The 14,941-nt window shown below is 42.2% G+C and overlaps 1 non-coding gene across 1 annotated transcript; it reads left to right on the forward strand.

The window, feature by feature from the left end:
- The first annotated feature begins 14,759 nt into the window (after window positions 1-14,759).
- trnav-aac (transfer RNA valine (anticodon AAC)) lies at window positions 14,760-14,832 on the forward strand. The gene has a single exon. It is a non-coding gene; the product is annotated as a tRNA-Val (tRNA).
- Window positions 14,833-14,941: the final 109 nt, after the last annotated feature.

Below are 14,941 nucleotides of genomic sequence, written 5' to 3' on the forward strand. Positions count from 1 at the left end.
GACTATTCTAAGAAAAAAAATACTGATAAACTTCAATTAAGTTTTTTTTTAAAAAATAGTTTATTTAAATGACGAATTCTCGTTAAAGTATTCGGGGAAAATATGTTAGCAAGTTTAAGCTACTCTTTAAAAAGTTGGAAATTTCTCGAAAAATATGAGGAAACATTACATTTTTCAAAATGGTGAAAACATTTTCTAAAAAGTTGATGAACTCTGATTAAACATGTTTAATTTTAAGAAGCAAAATACACAGAAATGTTTTTTAAAAGTTGACAAATTTCAGTTAAATCAGATGGAGGAATTTCTTTGGAGTAAGTTTAGTTTTGAAAAGTTCAAATTAGCCAGAAGTTTCTGGTTTGTGATGCTGGGATTGTTGTCCATTGGAGCGAAGGAGATTGAGGAGCGATTTAATCGAGGTGGACTAGATTAGGGCAAGTTTAGAGGGGGAGGGGCAAATTTTAAGATATTGGGCAAGGCGGGGGCGAAGAAGATTTGGAAGCAACATTTTTTCCACAGCGAGTGCTCAGGACCTGGAACTCATTGCCTCCGAGAGTTTTGGATGAGGTCAATTTAGGTAATAGAAATTCTGAGGTGGACATGGACTTCCTGAGAAAGAAGATGGGTCTCCAGGAACATTCTTTAGGCAGGTAGATGGATCTCCTCGGTGACATTGAATCTGAAGATCAACCTGTGGAAGCACACCCCTTCCCCGGCCACCGCCCCCACCCACTGTTGAGAACAGTACAGCACAGGAAACAGGCCCTTCGGCCCTCCAAAATGTTTGACAAGAACCCCGCTGATATTAAATGCAAGGGCATCAAAATCAAAAAGGGTATTTTGGAACATTCGTTCTTCGTTGTAGATATTTTCAATTTCATATAACGTGAAAAAGGATATGCAAAATATTCAGACTGTTGAATGGGAACTCCCGACATTGTTACAAGGACAACATTAACCATTTACCTCATTGTCACCACCTCAGAAGCTGTCTTGGCTCAAGGGCCAACATTGCGGTGAATCCTCGTTTCGGTCCCGCTGTGGGGAAAACAACTTCATTGATTCACTGGCCCTGCTCTGACGTAATAAACTGGAGAACAAAGGGTCTGTGAGCTGATTGGATGAATTGGAGAATCAGGGACATGATTGGACGTCACCAGTTGATTCGTTTGGGAATTAACCAATCGCTGGAGAGACCGGAAATACATGTAAATATCTTCACCCAAACAATTACAGATTGAACCCATTCTGTTTAATTCCGCAATAAACTCGCTGCAAACATGTTGGGTATCATTTTGTATTCGTTTCTCACTGTTTCAGCTCTTTTGCCTGGTAAGTCTACAAGGGACATAAACTTCTTCTTGCAAGCGATGTCGACAGTAATTTGGGTCCGCTTTGCTGTAGATGATAATGTGATCCGTGTTCTGATGTTATGAGTTACAATAGAATGATAATAACACCTTAACTTTCAATATTTCTAAATTTCTGCCGGTGTCACTACTGGAGACTCAATATCAAAGGAGCCGGTTACAGCGATGAAGTTTGAATGGGACTCAAAGAACAAAGAACAAAGAAAGTTACAGGCTCTTAGGCCCTCCAAGCCTGCACCGATCATGTTGCCCGACTGAACTAAAACCCGCTATCCTTCCGGGGACCATATCCCTCTATTCCCATCTTACTCATATATTTGTCCGGACGCACCTTAAATGTCACTATCGTATCTGTTTCCACTACCTCCCCCGGCAGCGTGTTCCAGGCACCCAACACACTCGGTGTAAAACACTTACCTCATTAATCTCCTTTAAACCTTGCCCCTCGCACCTTAAACCTATGCCCCTTAGTAATTGACTCTTCCACCCTGGGAAAAACCTTCTGACTATCCACTCTAGCCATGCCCCTCAGAATCTTGTCGACTTGTATCAGGTCGTCCCTCAACCTCCGTCGTTCAAGTGAGAACAAACCAAGTTTCTCCAACCTCTCTTCTTAGCTAATGGGCGGCATGGTAGCACAGTGGTTAGCACTGCTTCTTCACAGCTCCAGGGACCTGGGTTTGATTCCCGGCTTTGGTCACGGTCTGTGGCGTAAGCACATTCTCCTCGTGTCAGCGTGGGTTTCCTCCAGGTGCTCGGATATCCTCCCACAGTCCAAAAATGTGCGGGTTAGGTTTATTAGTCATGCTAAAATTGCCCCTTAGAGTTCTGAGATGCGTAGGTTTGAGGGATTAACGTGTACATGTGGGGGTAGGGTCTGGGTGGGATTGTGGTCAGTGCAGACTCGATGGGCCGAATGGCCTCCTTCTGTACTGCAGGGTTTCTATGATTCTGATGCTCTCCATGCCAGGCAACATCCTGGTAAATCTTTTCTGCACCCTCTCCAAAGCCTCAACATCGTTCTGGTAGTGTGGCGACCAAAATTGAAAATTATATTCCAAGTACGGCCTAACTAACGTGCTATAAAGCTGCAATATGACTCGCCATTTTTTAAACTCAATGCCCCGGTGACCAATAGGTTAACTGCACAGCAGCTGGTGCATATTACATTCAATTGTATCGCCAGGACCGGGAGAAGGTTCCCAGCAAAAAGAACGGAGAAAGCCCCCATCTTCTTGATCTATATCTCTTATTATGGAGATATTTCCAGTGCAAAGGGCGTGGGAACACTATTTTCTGCATATATCGAGAGGTCGAAAAGCGAGGGGAACTTCAGCATGTGTGAGCTGTGGCTGTCGGACAGCGCGGTGTATTACTGTGGACTGAGAGACGCAATGACAGAAACCAGAGGGAGCCTGGTATGAAAAATAAAACATTGCCCCAGAGTGACAAGATGAACGGAGCAGAGAATGGTAATAATATTGGGCTATAAATAGAGCATGATTCACTCTGTGGTGCTTCTATACATTTTCGGTATTGCTCATATTCACAACAGGAGAGGCGATGGCCGAGGGGGTATTATCCTGAGACTATTAATCCAGAAACTCAGCGAATGTTGCGCGGACCCGATTCAATGAAAACAATATCGACAACTAAGAATCTACTGACGACCATGAAGCCATTGTCGATTGTCGGAAAAACCCACTTTGTTCACTCATGTACTTTGGGGAATGAAATCTGCCGTCCTTACCTGGTCTGGCCTACACGTGACTCCAAAGCCAAAACAATGTGGTTGACTCTCAACTACCGATGGACAACTAGTGGTATCCAAGTCCCACACACAGAAAAAATTCACTGGAATCACTGTTAAAACTGTCCTGATAATAAGGCTAATGGACGTATTGAGAAAAAAAAAACAAGGACAGAACTATTTAGCCTCCATTAGCTTCCGGGTCACAGTAAGAAAATAAGGGTTTTTTGTGGAATGTCAATTATTGAGCATGTTCAAAAAAATCAACAGCTTTTGGAAGCCTAATGGCATTAAGCGCTATGCAGATAGCGCGGGAAAGTGGCGTTCAGGCTGGTCAGCCCTGATCTAACTGAATGACGAAGCAGAATCGAAGGACAGAATGGCCTACTGCTGTTCCCATGTTCCTGTACCCCATTTTTCTACATTCTTCCCCAAGTCAATAGCTAAATGTGTAAGTTGTCTCTGTAAGGATGATTATATTAATCCAGCTCACGGTGCGTCTGGTTACTGTCTGTTATCTCACCACCTGGGTGTCACACAGCACCACTGGAGACAGAAGGGAGGGAGCTGAGAACATCCGGAGAAAGGAAGCTGATTATTGAAGGCGGGGATTAGACCGGATAAAATCAAACACACAGCTCCCCTTTTACAGAGCGACAGCGGCAATGCAGCTGCTGTGGGGATCATTCCTGACAGGTAATTATGTGCAAAAGACGTTGCACCATTTCACACGTTTCCCAAGCTTGGTTCCAGACCACAAATTAATCATACGCCCTTCTGACCATTTTCTGTTTTGTTATTTCCATATTTGAGACATGGAGATTCTGTCACCCAGCCGCTCACATCAGATGTTAAGAGAGAAGGCGAGATCGTGACTTTAACATGTAGCAATGAAACCAAGCACGCTGAATGTCTTCTTCACCACTCTGTCCACCTGTGACTCCACTTTCAAGGAGCAGAGAGCGACTATAGGTTGTACTGGTACCGACAACATCCAGACACGCAGCCCGTGTTTATAGTGCGGAAAGATACTGATAGTTATGAAAATAAAGCAGATGTTTTTAAAAGTCGCTTCTTTGTAGCTAATGTCGCTCTGTAGGAGGTAGCTAAATTGATACAAAATTGGCTTGATGACAGAAGCCACAGGGCGGTTGTAGAGGGTTGTTTTTTAAACAGGAGGCCTGTGACCAGCGTTGTGCCTCAGGGATCGGTGCTGGGTCCACTGTTATTTGTCATTTATATTAATGATTTGGGTGAGAAAAAAGGAGGCATGTTTAGGAAGTTTGCAGATGACACGAAGATTGGTGGCATAGTGGACAGTGAAGAAGGTTATCTCGGATTGCAACGGGATCTTGATAAATTGGGCCAGTGGGCTCACGAATGGCAGATGGAGTTTAATTTAGATAAATGCGAGGTTATGCATTTTGGTAGATTGAACCAGGGCAGGACTTACTCAGTTAATGGTAGGTAATTGAGAAGAGTTACAGAGCAAAGAAATCTAGAGGTGCAGGTCCATAGCTCCTTGAATGTAGAGCCACAGGTGGACAGAGTGGTAAAGAAGACATTCAGCATGCTTGGTTTCATCGCTCAGAACATTGAATACAGGGATTGGAACGTCTTGTTGAAGTTGTACAAGACATTGGCAAGGCTACACTTGGAATACTGTGTACAGTTCTGTTCACCCTATTATAGAAAGGATATTATTAAACTAGAAAAAGTGCAGGAAAGATTTACCAGGATGCTACCGAGACTTGATGGTTTGAGTTATAAGAAGAGGCTGGATAGACTGGGACATTTTTCTCTAGCGTGTAGAAGGCTGAGGGGTGACCTTATAGAGGTCTATAAAATAATGAGGGGCATGGATCATCTAGGTAGTCAATATATTTTCCCAAAGGTAGGGGAGTCTAAAACTAGATGGCATAGGTTTAAGGAGAGAGGGGAAAGATGCAAAAGTGTCCAGAGGGCAGATTTTTCACACAGAGGATGGTGAGCGTCTGGAACAAGCTGCCAGAGGTAGTGGTAGAAGCGGGTACAATTTTGTCTTTTAAAAAGCATTTCGACAATTACATGGGTAAGACAGGTACAGAGGGATATGGGTCAAATGTGGGCGATTGGGACTAGCTTTGGATTTTTTTTTAAAAAGGCGGCATGGACAAGTTGGGCCGAAGGGCCTGGATCCATGCTGTTAACCTCTATGACTTCATGACTCTAGGTCTATCTCCAGACCTCGAACAAATTCATGAGTTTAAGTATATTTGATCTGAGCCTGACTGATGCTGCCGTTTATCATTGCGCGTCCAGACTCACAGAGATAGAAAGAAGGCTCACCCTCATTCAGAAACCTGCTTAACACTGGAGATGGCGACTGAGGATTGCTGAGACTCATGGCCAGACGTTCAGTGAGTTTTCAGCCGCTCAAACACAAACAGAGGAAACCAAGTTAACCGCAGATGCAACTGACACCTAACTCTTTCCAGCCGCAATGGAGAAAACAAACTGCAGAATCCAATCTGTCAGGCAGATCCAGCACAGAACCATACTCGACTCATTCTTCCAAAAGACAATCATGCCACTTTTCTGGTCTGGCTCCACCAGTCGGTGGTGAGCTGGATACCAGTGAATGGAAATACCTCAAGCTGCGACACAATTAATGTCCTGGTCATGGGAATGTTTCCATTGCCTGCGACCGCAGTTGGGAATAAAAGCCTTCTTTGTTAATTGGGGATAGTTCTCAAAACATTACAGGCATTGAACCCACCGTCATTGCACTCAACAGCAAATTTCAAAACTATCTGTGTAGAAAACAACTCGCATTCAATTTCAGAGGAGTCCTAAAATCTACAGCTTGCATCACAGTAACAATAATACAAATCAGATGTCTGTTTGGATTGGCAGAAACATATTTTGAAAATATAATGAATACATTGAATCTCCAGAAAGAAGGCCATTTACCACTCAGCACCAACAGAGGAAGCTCATGCATCACGTATTCATGACCACTGCAGCTAATCCACCAAGAAGTCGCATGGCACTGGGGAATGAGGGCTTTCATTATTCTCATCATAAGTCACCAATTCAGAAATCTGCAAACATCCTTATAATTTGCCTTACTTGTTAGGAGACCACTATGTTTGATTTGGACTCTGTTACATTGATCAAATTCCATTGTTAATGATGACCACTCTCTACATAACCAACTGGGCCCTTACCTGTGCCCCAAATTTAAACTTATTTAAATGAAACGGTGGCCTGATGCTCTACAATCACAGTTCAATCTACTAGATGTTTCAAGATAAACCTTTCCCATATCAGATTGTACTTTATATTGTTGACTTCATATATTCCTTGAATTTCTGCTGCCATCTCAGTCATTGCTTCTCCCTTTGTCTATTTGCTTTTATCACTGTGCCTCTCCTTAACTCTCTCACTGACTTGTCATTGTCCTTGCAATTCTGTCGATTCCTCTGCCTATTTTTCTGTGATTCCTATGCGCCTAATTCCATCTCTCCATATGTCAGCTGAACAATATCTATTTCCAACCTCTGCAACAGCAGGGAACACAAGTGACCTTCAATGGGTATTGCTGACTTCATCTGTCCGTTTCGTAGTCACTGTGGCATCCTCATGCTCTCTGCTCACTATGAATTCACTGAATGAGACAAATAGAATCTCAGGCACCAATTTAAAACTTCGCAATGAAAGTCATGCCACCTGGTGGTGGCATCGCTAAATGCATGTTGGTCAAGTTTGTCAAACTCTCTTTCACATCCTGAATTACGTAAATTAATTTCCAGGGGTTCTTCCCCTGCTTTAAAACACGCACTCGGCCAAAAAATCCAAACAGACATTTTTCAACACACCGGCAGCCGGCGGTATCAGTAGTGTAGTTGTTATCACGTTCGCCCCCAACGCAAAAAAGATCCCGGTTTGAAATCAGGCAGAAACATTCATTAAACTTTCTCATGGAGGGTGAGGTATGTCTGTATGATTTCAGTTTCTTGCTGAATATCATCGGAATCTCGATGTTACAGCCACATTATCTTTGCTCTGACCTCGGCCTCAAATGCTTTCTCCAAAATCAGAAATGCTGAATTTTATGACGCAATGTCAGGAAAGAAACGTTCCTATTTTGACACCGTGCACATATTAGCATCTGCTTCAGTTTACACCAGTGTTTAGTTGGTTTAATAGATGCAGACTAACATAGTTAATCACCATCTGAAACATGTCTAATAGTGATGAGTGCTCAGAAAGACAGACACAAGTGATGCTGTAAGTGAACTAAAGGAAATTGCACACATTTCCCGGAGCATTCTTTTTTGAAGATCGTTCTTCATAATAAAGAAATAGAAAAAAAAACACTCAGACAAATGAGAAAATCGAAACTTAGTGCGGATTTGTTGGACTTTCCTATCGATGGACGGAATTTTTTAAGCGCCTGAATGTTAGTTACATATATTAACCGGTGACTCGATTCCTTTTGTTGGTCAGTTATGTTCGACATAAAATGTTGAATAACGACAAATACTGGATATAACTGGTTGAAATTATTCGACGGAAGATGATAATGATGCATTAATGATTGAGCAGGAATCATTGCTCCCATAGACATTTCCCAGACGAACGCTTTTGAATTTTGAAGTTCAAGATGAGTTGAGATATCAGGTGGATAGTAACGGAGTTGTTCTTGTATTAAGTAACATGGGCCCTAAATCTAACCATGAGAACCTGCAGCAAAACAGTGGAGTTGAACATTGTAGTCAGGCGAATTGGAGGCGTGGTGCTGTCTCTTGTTTCTGTAGTGTAGTGGTTATCACATTTGTTGAACACGCGCAAGGTTTCTGGCTCGAAACCGGGCTGAAACATTCATTAAGCTTTCTCATGTCGGGTGGGGGGAATCGATATGATTTCAGTTCGTTGCTGAACATTATCCGAATCTCGATGTTACAGCCATATTATCATTGCTCTGACCTCGGCTTCAAATGTTTTCTGGAAAATAAGAAATGCCGATTTATTTTTGACGCACTGACAGAAAGAAACGTTTCGATTTTGACGCAATGCACATAATAGCACCACGTTCAGTCTACAACAGAATTTAATGGGTTTATAGGTGCAGACTAACATCGTTAATCACCATCTGAATCATGTCCAATAGTAGGGTGTGCTCTAAAGGATAGACACAAGTGATACTGCAAGTGAACTAGAGGAAACGGAGCATATTTCCCAGAAGAATCCTTTTTAAAATCGTTCTTCATAACAAAGAAATAGGAAAGAAGACTCAGACAGATGAGGGAATGAAGACTCAGTCCGGATCTACTGGACATTCCAAAAGATGGCCGGAAATTATGCGCCTGAATATTTCACGCCCATAATAAAAAGCTCAAGTGTAACTCACAGATATCTTTTCAATCCCTTCCATTTAAATGTGGTTGACTTTGTTTGAAAGCAGACTATGGTCAATCAAAAAAATTGCGATCTGTATTACCCGGTGATTCGATTCCCTTTGTTTATCAGTTATGTTTGCAATTGAGTGATATTCAATTTCAGAAATATTCTATTCATAATGAAGACATACAGAACAGTACAGCACAGAACAGGCCCTTCAGCCCACGATGTTGTGCCAAGCTTTATCTGAAACCAAGATCAAGCTATCCCACTCCCTATCATCCTGGTGTGCTCCATGTGCCTATCCAATAACCGCTTGAATGTTCCTAAAGTGTCTGACTCCACTATCACTGCAGGCAGTCCATTCCACACCCCAACCACTCTCTGCGTAAAGAACATACCTCTGATATCCTTCCTATATCTCCCACCATGAACCCTATAGTTATGCCCCCTTGTAATAGCTCCATCCACCCGAGGAAATAGTCTTTGAACGTTCACTCTATCTATCCCCTTCATCATTTTATAAACCTCTATTAAGTCTCCCCTCAGCCTCCTCCGCTCCAGAGAGAACAACCCTAGCTCCCTCAACCTTTCCTCATAAGACCAACCCTCCAAACCAGGCAGCATCCTGGTAAATCTCCTCTGCACTCCTTCCAGCGCCTCCACATCCTTCTTATAGTGAGGTGACCAGAACTGCGCACAATATTCCAAATGTGGTCTCACCAAGGTCCTGTACAGTTGCAGCATAACCCCACGGCTCAGAAACTCCAACCCCCGTTAATAAAAGCTAACACACTATAGGCCTTCTTCACAGCTCTATCCACTTGAGTGGCAACCTTTAGAGATCTGTGGATATGGACCCCAAGATGTCTCTGTTCCTCCACAGTCTTCAGAACCCTACCTTTGACCCTGTAATCCACATTTAAATTAATCCTACCAAAATGAATCACCTCACATTTATCAGGGCCTACCAAAATGAACCACCTCACATTTATCACATTTATATGTGTTAAATAATGCATTGATATTAAATATTGAAACAAATACTGAGTACAATTGTAAAATGAGCTTTGACAAAGTATCATCTGGACTCGAAATGTCAGCTATTTTCTATCCTTACAGGTGCTGCCAGACCTTGTGAGATTTTCCTGCATTTTCTCTTTTGGTTTCCGATTCCAGAATCCGCAGTAATTTGCTTTTATTACGGAGTACAAATGGTTCAGATTATTCGAAGGAAGATGTGAATGATGCATTAATGAATGAGCAGAAATCATTGCTCCCTCAGATATTTGTCAGACGAACCCTTTTAAATTTTAAAGTTCCAGGTAAGTTGAGCAATCAGATGGAAAATTGGGCGGAGAAATGGTAGATGGAATTTAATCCAGATCAATGCGAAGTGATGCATTTTGGAAGAACGAATGTCGGGGGGAGTTATACAATAAACGGCAGAGCCACCAAGAGTATAGAAACACAGAGGGGCCTAGGTGTGCAAGTCCACAAATCCTTGAAGGTGGCAGCACAGGTGGAGAAGGTGGTGAAGAAGGCATATGGTATGCTTATCCTTATAGGACGGGCTATAGATTTTAAAAGCTGGAGTCTGATGTTGCAGCTGTATAGAACGCTGGTTAGGCCACATTTGGAGTACTGCATCCAGTTCTGGTCGCCGCACTATCAGAAGGACGTGGAAGCTTTAGAGAGAGTGCAGAGAAGGTTTACCAGGATGTTGCCTGGTATGGAGGGTCTTAGCTATGAGGAGAGATTGGGTAAACTGGAATTGTTCTCCCTGGAAAGACGGGAATGAGGGGAGACCTAATAGAGGTGTACAAGATTATGAGGGGTATAGATAGGGTGAACAGTGGGAAGATTTTACCCAGGTCGGAGGTGACGATCACGAGGGGTCAAGGGCTCAAGGTGAGAGGGGCGTGATATAACTCAGATATCAGAGGGACGTTTTTTTGCACAGAGAGTGGTGGGAGCCTGGAATGCGCTGCCAAGTAGCGTTGTGGAGGTAAACACGCTGGCATCGTTTAAGACTTACCTGGATAGTCACAGGAGCAGTCTGGGAGTGGAGGGATACAAACGAATGGTCTCGTTGGACCAATGAGCGGCACAGGCTTGGAGGGCCGAAGGTCCTGTTTCCTGTGCTGTACTGTTCTTTGTTCTTTGAAAGTAATGGGTACCTTCCTGAAACAAGTGACATGGGCTCTCAGTCTAACCATTGGAACCTGCAGAAATACAGCGCAGTTGAACATTGCAGGAAGGCCGATTTGCTGTAGTCTGCTGTCAGCAGTTGCTGTAGTGTAGTTGCTATCATGTTCGCCTCACACGCAAGCGGCCCCGGGTTTGAAACTGAGTAGAAACATTCATTAAGCTTTCCCATGCAGGGTGAGGGAAACCTGTGTGATTTCAGTTCGTTCCTGAACATTATCCGAATCTCGACGTGACAGCCATATTATCTTTGTTCAGACCTTGGCCACAAATTCTTTCTGCTAAGTAAGAAATGCTGATAGTTTTTTGATGCACTGGCAGGAAAGAAACGTTTCGATTTTGACACCGTGTATATATTCGCATCACGTTCAGTCTACAACAGAATTTAAGGGGTTTATAGGTGCAGACTAACATCGTTATTCACCATCTGAAACTTTTCTAATCGTAGTATGTGCTCCAGAAGACTGACGCAAATGCTACTGTAAGTGAACTAGAGGAAATGTTGCACATTTCCCAGGAGAATCTCTACTGAAACAGTTCTTCATGACAAAGAAATAGGGAAAAAAACCATTCAGACAGATGAGGAAATCGAGCCTCAATGCGGATCTAGTGGACTTTCCAATAGATGGCCGGAACTGATGCGCCTGAAAGTTTCACGCCCATAATAAAAAAGGCTCCACTGTCACTAACAGACAATTCTTCAAAGTCTTCCATTTAAATGTGGTTGACTTTGTTTAAAAGCTGGCCATAGTCAATCTCAAAATTGTGATCTGTATTACCCGGTGACTCGATTCATTCTGTTGCTCAGTTATGTTTGCAATTCATTGACGTTCACTTTCAGAGATATCCAATTCATAATGAAGACATATGTGTTAAATAATGCCTTGATACTAAATAGTGAAACAAATACTGAGTACAATTGCACAATGAGCTTTGACAAAGTGTCGTCTGGACTCGAAACGCCAGCTCTTTTCTCTCCTTACAGATGCTGCCAGATCTTGTGAGATTTTCCAGCATTTTATCTTTTGGTTTCAGATTCCAGCATCTGCGGTAACTGGCTTTTATTACTGAGTACAATTGGTTGAGATTATTCGAAGGAGGATGAAAATGATGCATTAATGAATGGGCAGAAATCATTGCTCCCTCAGATATTTGCCAGACGAACGCTTCTAAGTTTTGAAGTTCAAGATAAGTTGAGCAATCAGGTTGAAAGTCGCGGTTATCTTCCCGACACAAGTCACATGGGGGTAGGGGGGGGGGGGGTGGCGGAGGAGAGGGGGTTCTCAGTCTAACCATTTGAACGTGCAGCAATACAGCACAGTTGAACATTGCAAACAGGCCGATTTGCTCTAATGTCACTCAAGCTGTTTCTGTAGTGTAGTGGTTCTGACGTTCGCCTGACACGCGAAAAGTCCCCAGTTCAAAACCACGCAGAAACGTTCGTTAAGCTTCTTCATGTCGTGTAAGGGAAAATTGCTTAATTTCAGTTCGTTGCTCATCACCATGCGAGCCTCGATGTTAAAGGCGCGTTATCCTTGCTCTGACATCACCCTCAAATGCTTGCTGTAAAATAAGGAACAGGCCGATTTGCTGTCGTCACTTATCAGCTGTTTCTGTAGTGTAGTGGTGATCACGTTCACTTCACACGCGAGAAGTCCCCGGTCCGAAACCGAGCAGAAAAATTCATTCATCTTTCTCATGTAGGGGGAGAGAAATCTGTATCATTTCAGTTCATTGCTGAACATTATCCGAATCTCGATGTTACAGCCATATTATCTTTGCCCTAAAGCTGGGCCTCAAATGTTTTCTATAAAATAAGAAATGCTGATTCATTTTTTGACACACTGACAGGAAAGAAACGTTTCGATTGTGACACATATTCGCATCTCGTTCAGTCTACAACAGAATTTAATGGGTTTATAGGTGCAGACTAACATGGTTAATCACCATCTGAAACATATCTTATAGTAATGTGTGCTCCAGAAGACTGACACAAGTGATCTACATGAAAGACACTCATTTCCCACAAGATTCTTTTTTGAAATCGTTCTTCACAACAAAGAAATAGGGAGAAAAAAAAACTCAAACAGATGAGGGAATCGAGACTCAGTGCGGTTCTCCTGGACTTTCCTATTAATGGCCAGAATTTATGCGTCTGAATGTTTCACGCCCATTATAAAAAAGGCTCAAGTGTCACGAACAGATAATTCTTGAATCTCTTCCATTCAAATGAAGTTGACTCTGTGTGAAAGCTGACTATGTTCAATCGCAAAATTGCGATCGGTATTACCCGGTGACTCGATTCCTTCTGTTGGTCAGTTATGTTTGCAATTCAATGATATTCAATTTCAGAGATATTCAATTCATAATGACGTGTTAAATAATGCATTGATGCTAAATATTGAAACAAATACTGAGTACAATTGTAAAATGAGCCTTGACAAAGTGTCATCTGGACTTGAAACGACAGCCCTTTTCACTCCTTACATTTGCTGTCAGAGCTTCTGAGATTTTCCAGCATTTTCTCTTTTGGTTTCCTATTCCAGCATCCGCAGTAATTTGCTTTTATTACTGAGTACAGTTGGTTGAGATTATTCGAAGAAAGATGAGAATGATGCATTAATGAATGGGCAGAAATCATTGCTCCCTTAGATATTTGCGGGACGAACGCTTTTAAATTTTGATGTTTGAGATAAGTTGAGCAATCAGATTGAAAGTAACGGTTATCTTCCTGAATTCAGTGACATGGGCTCTCAGTCTCACCATCGGAACCTGCAACAAGACAGCGGAGTTGAACATTGCAGATAGGCAGCTTTGCTCTAACGTGTTTTAGGCTGTTTCTGTAGTGTAGTGGTTAACACATTCGCTAAACACGCAAATAGTCCCCGCTTCGAAACCAAGTAGAAGCATTCATTAAGCTTTCGCATGTCGTGTAAGGAAAAATTGCTTGATTTCAGTTAATTGCTCAACATTATCCGAAACCCGATGTTAATGGCATGTTATCATTGCTCTGGCATCACTCTCAAGTGTTTTCTGTGAAATAAGAAACGATTTTTTTTTGACGCACTGACAGGAAAGTTCGATTTTGACACCGAACACATATTCGCATCTCGTTCAGACTACAACAGAATTTAATGGGCTTATAGATGCAGATTAATATGGTTAATCACCATCTGAAATATCTGATAGTAGTGTGTGTTCAAAAAGTGATACTGTAAGTGAATTGGAGGAAATGGCGCACATTTCACAGAAGAATCTTTTTTAAAATGGTTTTTCGTCACTAAGAAACAGGAAAAGACACTCAGGCAGATGAGGAAATCGAGACTCACTGCGGATCGACTGGACTTTCCTGTAAAGGGCCGGGATTTATGCGCCTGAATGTTTCACGCCCGTAATAAAAAAGGCTCAAGTGTCACGAACAGATAGTTCTTGATTCTCCTCCATTTAAATGTCGTTGACTTTGTTTAAAATTTGACGATAGTCAATCTCAAATTTGCGATCTGTATTAGCCGGTGATTCGATTCGTTCTGTTGGTCAGTTATGTTTGCAATTCAGTGATGTTCAATTTCAGAGATATTCAATTCATAATGAAGACATATGTGTTAAATAACGCATTGATATTAAATATTGAAACAAATACTGTGTACAATTGTACAATAAGCTTTGATAAAGTGTCATCTGGACTTGAAACGTCCGCCCTTTTCACTCCTTACAGGTGCTGCCAGACATTGGGAGATTTTGCAGCATTTTCTCTTTTCTCATCCGCAGTAATTTGCTTTTATTAATGAGTACAATTGATTGAGATTGTTCGAAGAAAGATGGAAATGACGCATTAACGAATGGGCAGAAATCATTGCTCCCTTAGATATTTGCCAGAAGAAGGATTTTGAATTTTGATGTTCGGGATAAGTCGCAGAATCAGATTGAAAGTGACGGTTATCTTCCTGAATTCAGTGACATGGGCTCTCAGTCTCACCATCGGAACCTGCAGCATCACAGCGTAGTTGAACATTGCAGACAGGCAGATTTGCTCCAGTGCGATTACAGCTGTTTCTGTAGTGTAGTGGTTATCACATTCGCCTAACACGCGTAAGGTTCCTGGTCCGAAACCAGGTAGAAACACTCATTCAGCTTCCTCATGCCGCGTAAGAGAAAATTGATTGATTTTAGTTTGTTCCGAATCAGTTTCCGAGCCTCGATTTTAACGGCATGTTATCATTGCTCTGACGTC

This window comes from Mustelus asterias, unplaced genomic scaffold (assembly GCF_964213995.1).
Source record: "Mustelus asterias unplaced genomic scaffold, sMusAst1.hap1.1 HAP1_SCAFFOLD_145, whole genome shotgun sequence".
NCBI classification, from domain to species: Eukaryota; Metazoa; Chordata; class Chondrichthyes; order Carcharhiniformes; family Triakidae; genus Mustelus; species Mustelus asterias.